This window comes from Impatiens glandulifera, chromosome 4 (genome assembly GCF_907164915.1).
Source record: "Impatiens glandulifera chromosome 4, dImpGla2.1, whole genome shotgun sequence".
Lineage (NCBI taxonomy): Eukaryota > Viridiplantae > Streptophyta > Magnoliopsida > Ericales > Balsaminaceae > Impatiens > Impatiens glandulifera.
Genome location: NC_061865.1, coordinates 52,365,334 through 52,375,909, shown reverse-complemented (window position 1 = coordinate 52,375,909; position 10,576 = coordinate 52,365,334).

Below are 10,576 nucleotides of genomic sequence, written 5' to 3'. Positions count from 1 at the left end.
ATTTTTTTATATAACTTAAGGACATACACAATGTGATTAACCCCTTGTCGCCACATTTTTTATATAACTTAAGGACATATACACATTGTGATTTGTGATTGTATGACTAATCATTCAAATTAGCTTACTTAAATAATCTTAGATATCTTAAATTATTTCAATTTGTTTATAATATAATGCATATGTATAGAGGCCATAATAACAAATTAAGACTTCAACTAATTGCAATTTGGGATCTATTTTTTCTAACTTCAAAATTTGGGGCTCCGCATTGTTAAATTCGTGCTTAACCCCTTGTGGCCACATTTTTGATATAACTTAAGAAGGACATATACAATGTGATTAATCCATTGTGGCCACATTTTATATAACTTAAAGATATATACACATTGTGATTGTACGACTAATCATTCAAATTAACTTAGTTAAATATTCTTAGATATCTTAAATTATTTCAATTTGTTTATAATATAATGCATATGTATATAAGCCATAATAACAAATTAAGACTCCAACTAATTTCAATTTGAGATTTTTTTTCTAACTTCACAATTTGGGGCTCCGCATTGTTAAATTCGTGTTTAATCTCTTGTGACCACATTTTTTATATATAACTTAAGGACATAAACAATGAGATTTATCCCTTGTGAACATATTTTTTATATAACTTAAGGACATATGCAATGTGATTGCTTAATCACTTTAGCCACCTTTTTTATATAACTTAAGTACATATACAATGTGATTAACCCCTTATGGCCACATTTTTTATATAACTTAAGGACATATACAATGTGATTGTACGACTAATCTTTCAAATTAGCTTACTTAAATATTCTTAGATATCTTAAATTATTTCATTAAAACAAACAACTTTCTTAACCACCTCAACAACTTAATTTATTCATTAAATTATTTATAACCTCTAGATAACTCTTAAATAGTTGTATAACCTCCAATGCATGTTGATAGTGTTGAAGGGACTTAAAGCACCATCACCCTCACCCTCACATGCTCTATCTTGATATGTGTATCAGTACATGTTACTCTTTCATACTCATTTATCTTGACGTAATACTATATGTTACTATCAATTTTAATTTGTTGAGAAGATTTCACTCTTAATGTACTAAATTTAGGACATAAGCTCACTTTTTCTGACACTACGACTATCAAACAATAAAAATCATAACCATGAAGCAAAACTCAAACACTTTCTTCTATGTCTTAGCTTATATACTTGATCTAATCTATTAAAAAAACATAAAATTGAAATGTAAGAATCTAAATATACCGTAAATTTAAAGTTGGAGGAGAACTGAAGTAGAATGTTGAAATAGTTGTTAATGAAGATGAATGATCAATAAGGAGATAAATTCCGATCTCTTAGTAACCTATTTAAGGAAAAAGAGGTCATTCTAGTTTTTTTACTTGTGAATTTGAATTAACAAACAACAAAAGTAATTATCAGGAAGCAAAACTCAAATATTTGCTTATATGTCTGAGCTTATACACTTGATCTAATATATTAAAAAAAATCCTAAAATTTAAAAAACAGAAATCCTAACTTAAATTTCAAAAACTAAAACTATATAACATAGATTAAAGATTCAAGTGTATGAATCTAAATATACCATAAATTTGAAGCTGGAGGAGAATGTTGAAATAAATGTCGATGAAGCTGAATCTGGCAAATGAAGTACAATTAGAGTAAATGACCGGTGAATAGAGTTAAGTCGGGCTTAGGGGGAATCCCGAGGTGAAGAGGATGGAAGTCAGGCGACAAGGGTAGTCAGGCGTCGCGATGTAGGGTGAAAGTGATGTTCATCGATGAATGTAGGGTTGTGATGCATTAGGGTTTTATTTTTTATTTTTAAATAATTGATATTTATTAAAAAAAAAAAGGCCATGTAATACATATATTGTTTTTTTTTTTTAATTAGAAAGATCACGTAATGTAGTTTTTTTTTATGAACGTTCATGTCTATTATAGCATAACCTCATTTTATACAAATTTGATAATTAAAATGGAGCCTCAAATTGTAAAATTAGAAGAAAAAAAAATGTATCAAATTGCTAATGACCCTAATAAGAAGCTTCAATTTGTTCTATGGCATATATATATATATATATATTTATATATAATAATAATAATAATAATAATAATATATTACGATTTTTATGTTTTCCTAAAGGTTTGTAAAATTGGTTAAAGAGTTCCTCGTTATTTTTTGGAATACTTGTGAAAGATAACTACTAACTATATATAGAAACAAAACAAAACAGAAATTTTATGAAGCATCATAACTAAGAGTATTAAAATGTACCCTCAAAATTTATTAGATCATCACCAACATGAACTGCTCAAAACTCACCAAAACAAATGGAAATGTCAAGTTATTTTAATAAGATATTTTTTTTATTAATGTTATATTTTGTAATTTTGTATATGATTCTAATAATACAAAACTATATTGAATGTGTGAATTAATTTGTTTTAATTAAACAATACAAAGATGAACCATGTTCATTTTATTTTCTATAAACTACAAATTGTATTACATACACTGGTGAAAAAGTGGTCAAAACCGAGAGTTAAAACTCTCGGTTTTAACCATATAACTCTCGGTAAAGAGACCTTACCGAAGGTTTTAGTAACTCTCGCCATCCCTCGGTAATGACTCTCTCGGGATTTCCACAAAGAGAAAAACCGAGAGTTATATGAAAACTTTCGGATTTTTCTCTTTTGGAAAAACCGAGGGTTTTGCAAACAACTTTCGGTTTTTCTCATTGTGGAAAAACCGAGAGTTTTCATATAACTTTCGGTTTTTCTCTGTGTGGAAAAACCGAGGGTTTTACAAAGAACTTTCGGTTTTTCTCTTTGTGGAAAAACCGAGAGTTTTCATATAACTTTCGGTTTTTCTCTGTGTGGAAAAACCGAGGGTTTTACAAATAACTTTCGGTTTTTCTCTTTGTGGAAAAACCGAGGGTTTTACAAATAACTTTCGGTTTTTCTCTGTGTGGAAAAACCGAGGGTTTTGCAAACAACTTTCGGGTTTTCTCTTTGTGGAAAAACCGAGAGATATTACAAAACTTTCGGTTTTCCCACAAACTAAAAAACCGAGAGTTATATGAAAACCGAGAGTTTTCTAATAACTCTCGGTTTTCTCTTCGGCTAAAAACCGAGAGTTTTCTAATATCTCTCGGTTTTCCACAAAGAGAAAACCCGAGAGATTTCATTTTTACTTTCGGTTTTTTCATGTAAATTTTTAAAAATGTGCGGATTATTTTGTTCGCAACCAAAACCTGTTCAGCCACCAAACCAATATATCAATGATAAAAGAAATTCAACATACATTAAACGATCACATTAATTGATCATGAACATTACAAAATTCGACACCAAACTAATATTCCGAACAATCTGTTCTAAATCCAACCACTAATGAAAAAATGTTTTGAATCGAAACAACCTTAGCTTGTGGGGGGAGGAGGTGGTCCTTGCCTCATATACAATTCTAATCTCTCCATTCTTGCGTTCATCTCTGACTTCTCCCTCTCCATTCTTTCCACAATTTCTTCATTTTCCGCTTTCATTTCATCCATTCTGCGCCTTCTTTCTTCATCCCTCTTCTCCAGTTCCTCCAGCTTGAGCTTCATCATTTGATTCTCTTCTAACAATCGCTCATTGTTTCGCTGTGAACTGTTTCCACTACGACGATCCTCACGAAAGTGTGTGGGCCGGACGCCTGATCCCATTCCGAAGACGACTCCGTGTTTTTGTTGTCCGAACACCCTCTCCGTCAATTCAAAATCAGATATTCCCGGTTCGTTACTAACAACCTCCTCCATCTCAGCCTGCACAATTCAAATAAAATATCATTTCTATAATAAAAAAACTAGGCATATTCAATTCACTTACAATTTTCTCTTGCACGTGTTCGTCCGGGACGGGTGTTGGGTTTTCTTGTGTCGGTTTTGGTGTACGGGTCCTCTTGAATACTTCAATTACAGACGGTGGCCGTCCCATTTCAATCGCCTGTTGAAATAAATGATTTATATAATTAATAACAATCTTTATATTAAGTTATTACAAATAATGTACTTACCAACTCGTCTTCAATTTGTGCAAACGGTCTACTTCCCGTTCGATGCGGGAATTTCAGATTCTTCTGATTCTTCATATTTGTAGTACTGTGTCTCTGTATTTGAAATAACAAATGAAGTTAGATTAATTAATATCAACTCTGATTTGAATTATGAAACCGTACCTTAAACGTTTCTGTGAAGAAATGGTTGCGACACACAAACTCCCAATCATCTCGATCGTAGTCCGGTGGAGGATTAGCCAGTACCGCCGCCTCGTCTCCTTTGTGGACGCGGATATAATTCTTGTTCAAATCCTACCGCCATCTATCCCATATCTGATTGGCGTGTCCCAACCCCGTCGTTCGAAAAGACTCAATGTCACCATTAGTCGCTTCGAACGGATCCTGAAAAAAAGAACATCCAAATGTGAAAAATAATTATTTAATGACGTAATGTATAATCAAGTAATAATTATTAACCTTGATAGCAGTCCACAGTGAATCCAATTGGTCTGCACTTAAAGCCTTCCACTTGAGAAGACGGTGTGAGACGGCTGCGGGGCTCCGGATAATCGACCCCACATGTCTAGACCACCGTGTCCTTCCCACGTCTGTACCGCCTGGCCTCCCATCCTTCTCTCTAAACGTTAGAGGGATCCTCGTCCCCGCTAGCCTCTTAGACAGCGCAATATTCTTGTTCTTCCCCCGTCTCTTGCGGGCAGAAGATTCTTCAAAATTATCAAAATCTTAATTAAATATGTCAATCAATTGAAACACTAACTAATTTGTAAACGAAATACCTGTCGATGATGGGTCGGGAGTGGTCCCGTGCTCCTCCTCGTCATCCTGCTCCTCGATAGGCTCCTCAAGACCCTCGTCTCCAGCCTCATCGCTAGGCAGGTTATCAGCGAATGTGCTCTCTATAAACTCTGCGAGGTCATCATTGTCTTCAGTCTCGTATGTTCGGGGAGGCGCAGTAGCTATCGGGACCACAGGAATCGGTGGTTGGTCTCTCAAAGACGATCCTCGTTGCTTTAACGACTCGGATTGGGCAAGTAGGTTTTGGTAACTCTTATCCAATTTCTTGGGTGTCTTCCTCATACTCTTCCAAGTTGTTTTAGGAGCTTCAGACATTCTTAATTCACACCATTAATAAAAATGAGTGAATAATTGAAATAAAGTAGTAATAAAAATGAATATAAAGTTAAAAACATAATTAAATCTACCTAATTAATTAATCTGAACTATATGTTTGTAAACCGCGGTTTTATTTTTGTCACAATCTTCCAACCGGATCGGGCTGACATATCAGGAGCGTAGAATACTTGTTTTGCTTGACTCGCCAATATATACGGGTCTTGACTTTGGGTTTTCAAAATTCGGTTTACATTTACACTTACGAAGCCATATTTATCCACTTTCACTCCTAGTTTTCCCGAGTGTGTATCAAACCACTTACACTTGAATAAAACAACTCGTTTGTGAGAATAGTATTGTAATTCGATTATATCCGTCAAAACTCTGTAGTATGACATAGTTTCAGATCCGTTGTATCCCTCAACAACCACCCCACTATTTTGAGTTGTCAAACCTTCGTCGTGTTTTTCTGTACAGAATTTGAATCCGTTTACTTTACACCAAACATACATAGACGAGTACATACTTGGACCTTCTCCTAAGATCTTGAGGTCTCTTGATATGTCGTTAATTTCTGCTAAATGGGCGACCTATATATGTATCCAAAATGTAGTTGTTAATATGAATAAGAAGAGTTAGGATATATGGTTTGTAATTTACTCACTCGATGCTTGAAATATGCGGCAAACGTTTCTCCACTGGACTCGTTGTTATAATCTCTGCAAATAGATCGAATGCTAATTAGTAACACTCTTTAATGCTAATTAGTAACAACAACATTGAATCTTACGTGTAAAAAGGTTCTGCTTCGGGACAATTTTTCAAAATGTAAGAATGAGTTGTCACTCGATCGATATAATCCAAGTTGTATACTTTTCCGTTGGATAGGTCTTCCAATGATGCAAATATTGAAATCCCCGAGATTTCAGGTTGTGCATTTTCTTCATCTTGTTCCTCCATATACCTGGCACATAAACTAATACTTTCGTTAACAAGATAGCTCTCGCTTATAGAGGCTTCGGGGTGGTTATTATTCCGCAAATATCTTTTCATTGTACCCATGTAATGTTCAAAGGGATACATCCATCGATACTGAACAGGTCCTCCAAGCAAAGCCTCAAATGACAAGTGAACCGGGAGATGCATCATGATGTCGAAGATTGACGGCGGAAAAATCATTTCAAATTTGCAAAGTGTCAATGTAATATCCATGTACAATTGTTCCAGGTCCTCTTGAATCAACTCTTTGAAGCACAACAACCGAAAGAAATGAGACAAATTTACTAACGCATCATACACATACTCTGGAAGCAATCCACGAGTTGCTAAAGGAATTAGATATTCCAATAAAATGTGACAATCATGACTCTTTAATCCCGAAAGCTTTTTCTCTTCCAAATTTACACAACCCCCGATATTTGAGCAAAACCCATCAGGCAACTTAAGATCTTTCAAGAAGTTACAAAGACGTATTTTATTATCGGATGTCAAAGTGAAAGGCGCTTCTGGATAATGAACAACTCCTTCATCGTTTATAGGATGTAACCATGATTTTATGCCTAAGAGTTCTAAGTCTTTACGCGCTTTAGGACCATCCTTAGTCTTCTCTTTCACATTCATTATTGTTCCCAACACGCTATCACATATATTTTTCTCAATATGCATCACATCCAAATTATGTCTCAATAATAGCGATTTCCAATAAGGTAGACGGAAGAAAATGCTAAGTTTGTTCCAATTGTCTCCCCGCGTTTCATGATATATCTTTGTTCTCTTGCTCATATCCGCACTAAGAATAATGTCTTCTAGGTTTCGTGCTTGCTCATAACTTTCTTGCCCCGTTAACAATCTAGGGGGATCTCTATAATCAGTTCGACCATCAAACGACTCTTTATCCCTTCTATATTTGTGCTTCGGTGGAAGGAAACGCATGTGACCCAAGTAACATTGTTTGGAACCATGAACCAATCGAAGGGATACCGTGTCGTTGTTACAACAAGGACAAGCAAATTTACCTTTCGTACTCCACCCTGATAAATTCGCGTATGCGGGAAAGTCGTTAATGGTCCACAACAACGCCGCTCGCATGTTAAAGTATTGCGAGGTGTGTGCATCAAACGTTTTCACACCTGTTTGCCACAGTTCATGCAACTCTTCGATCAATGGTTGGAGAAATATGTCAATTGCATCTCCCGGACTCTTTGGACCCGGAATTAACATAGATAAGATGAAATTGCTAGAATCCATGCAAGTCGTGGGTGACACATTATAAGGTACGAGAATTACCGGCCAAACACTGTATGATTTTTTCCCATTTGCAAATGGTTGAAACCCATCGCTTGATAAACCAAGTCTTACGTTTCGAGATTTTGAAGCAAAATCTGTATAATTTTCATCAAACGTCTTCCAAGTTAAGGAATCAGCGGGGTGTCTCAACGTATCACTGTCAACTCTTCCTTCTTTATGCCATCTCATCATTGGAGCCGTTTTTGAGGACATGTATAGTCTTTGCAGTCTTGGTATTAAAGGGAAATATCTCAACACCTTTTTTGGAATGAATTTCCCGTTTTGCTTCTCCCGAACTGTCCCACTTGTTTGGTCGACTTTCCATCTTGAAAGACCGCAAACTCTGCACGAATCTTCATTTATGTCGTCCATCCAAAATAGCATACAGTTGTTCTTACATGCGTCTATCTTGTCATATTTAAGCCCGATATCAGTAATGAATTTTTTACTTTCGTAGTACGAGTTTGGCAATTGAGCGTCAATCGGTAATATGTAGTCTTTAAGCAGACGCAGCAACATATCGAACGAAGAATTCTTCCATTGACATACATTTTTTATGTGAAGTATTTTCAGTAGTGCCGATGATTTCGTTATTCGAGCACCTTCATACAATGGCCGTTTGGAATCATCAAGTAATTTATAAAATCTTTGCGCATCTTCGACTGGTTCATCGTTGCTTGGGACGTCATTAACGTTGGGGAACATATCGTTTATAAATTCGTGCATATAACGTTCTTCGTTGACCTGTTCATTAACTGTATTATTCATCTCCTGTCTCGGATCGTTGAATTCCGGCACGGCATCCTCCGACTGATCATCGTCGTCATCATCATCGTAGTCATCGGCATCTTCATCGACATCTTCATTAACCACTTGAGTAGTACGTCTCTTTTCTCCATGAAAATACCAATACTCATAATGAATATTTATTCCATAAACGATGAGGTGAGTCTTCACTTCGTCTATTTCCATAAACGGCGTGTTCAAGCATTTCACGCATGGACATTTCACGGTTTGTCGGGATGTATTCCTAACAGCATACTCGAGGAATTTGTCAACACCTTCCTCGTAATCTGGATGATCTCGACGTAAGGTCATCCAGCTTTTATCGGGTACTTCCATATTTCTAATAAAATGGAAAACAACCCGCATTATTAATTACTTATATTTGTCTAAATTAATTAGGCATACATAATGTTAACATAATTTCTAACTTATCTTTCATTATCAAACCAAAATTCCACATAAACCAACAAATAAATTATAATTCAACACGTTAATTTGATACACATTTCAAACCTCATCTAACCTAATCTAACATAAATCAAACATATTACCTAATCTAACATACTTCAAATAAAACATAAATCTCGACTTAAATCTAACATGAAAATCTAACATAAATCTAACATGAAAATCTAACATAAATCAAACATATTACCTAATCTAACATACTTCAAATCAAACATAAATCTCGACTAAAATCTAACATGAAAATCTAACATAAATCTAACATGAAACTAACATAACCATATAATAAACCAACAAGAACTAACCTTGCACAAACAGAGCGACGAAGAAGAGCAGCGGATGTAGATCGACGGGCGGGCAGCGTGCGGCTGAAATTTCAACAATAACCAACATTAATATAACCAAATATTCAAACCAATAAATCTAACCAAATCAAACTCCAATCAAACTTTAATCTGACCAAAATTTTAACCTAAAATTCTAACCTAAACTTCAATCATATCTAACCTAAATCAAACATCAATTAAACAACAATCAAAGCAACAAACATTCAACATAACATATATAAAATCAATCCAAGAAAATAGTCAATCCAAAACCTAAACTAACCAAAATCAAACATACTTTCAACCTAATCTAACATTATCTAACAAAATCATACAACCAAACTCAATATAACCTAAAACCAAATCCAACAACCAATTCAATATAATTAATCCAAAAACAAAATTCAACAATCCAAAAACTAAATCCCAATCATACATATATCAAATTAAAAAACCTAAACTAATCCCAATCATAAATATATCAAACAAATAACCTAATATCAAACAAAATCAACCAATATCAAACTAAAATCAAACTACAAAATCAAACAAAATCAACATAATTTCTAACTAAAATCAAACTAATATAACCTAAACTAACCAAAATCAACCTAATATAACCTAAAATGAATCAAATTTAACCTAAAATTAAGCAAATATAACTTAAACCTAAAAAATAAACTAACCTTTTGTAGGGCGGCAGCAGGCGGCGGCAGCAGGCGGCGACTGTCTTCAATCGACGGGGGCAGTCTTCAATCACCGGCGTCGTCGATCCAAGCGTGGGCAGTGAACGGCGTCTTCGATCCGAGCGGAGGCAGCGACTTGGCGGCGGAAAGGGTTCTTCAACCTGCGGTGGCATTCTTCGGATGAGGGCTGCGCTGCTTCGTCTTCGATTGGATGATGGAGGACGCGGCTGGGCAGAGGCGGCGCGGAAGAAGAGCGAACGGGAGAGAGAAATCGGGGAGAAAAAAAAAACGGGGAAAAAGAAAGAAAGGAAAAAAACCGTGTTATGTTTTTTTTAAAGGTCATTTCCGAGAGTTAATCATATAACTCTCGGTTTTTGACTATTAATTTCCGAGAGTTATATGATTACCTCTCGGTTTTGATCTTTTGATTAATTTCCGAGAGATATATTATTACCTCTCGGTTTTGATCATTTGATTAATTTCCGAGAGTTAATCATATTAAACTCTCGGTTTTTATTTTTTATATTTTTTACAATTAAATTTAAATGCCCAAAACCGAGAGTTGTATATTAAACTCTCGGTTTTTTTATATTTTTCAAAATTAAATTTACTTGCCCAAAACCGAGAGTTGTATATTAAACTCTCGGTTTTGATCATTTTATAATTTATAAAAACCGAGAGGCTTTGGTAAATCTGTCGTTTTTTATGCATATTTCCGAAAGTTATATATTTAACTTTCGGTTTTACAACATCACAAATTATTAAATTATTTAGTTTCTCACTTTCTAATAACGTTGAACAA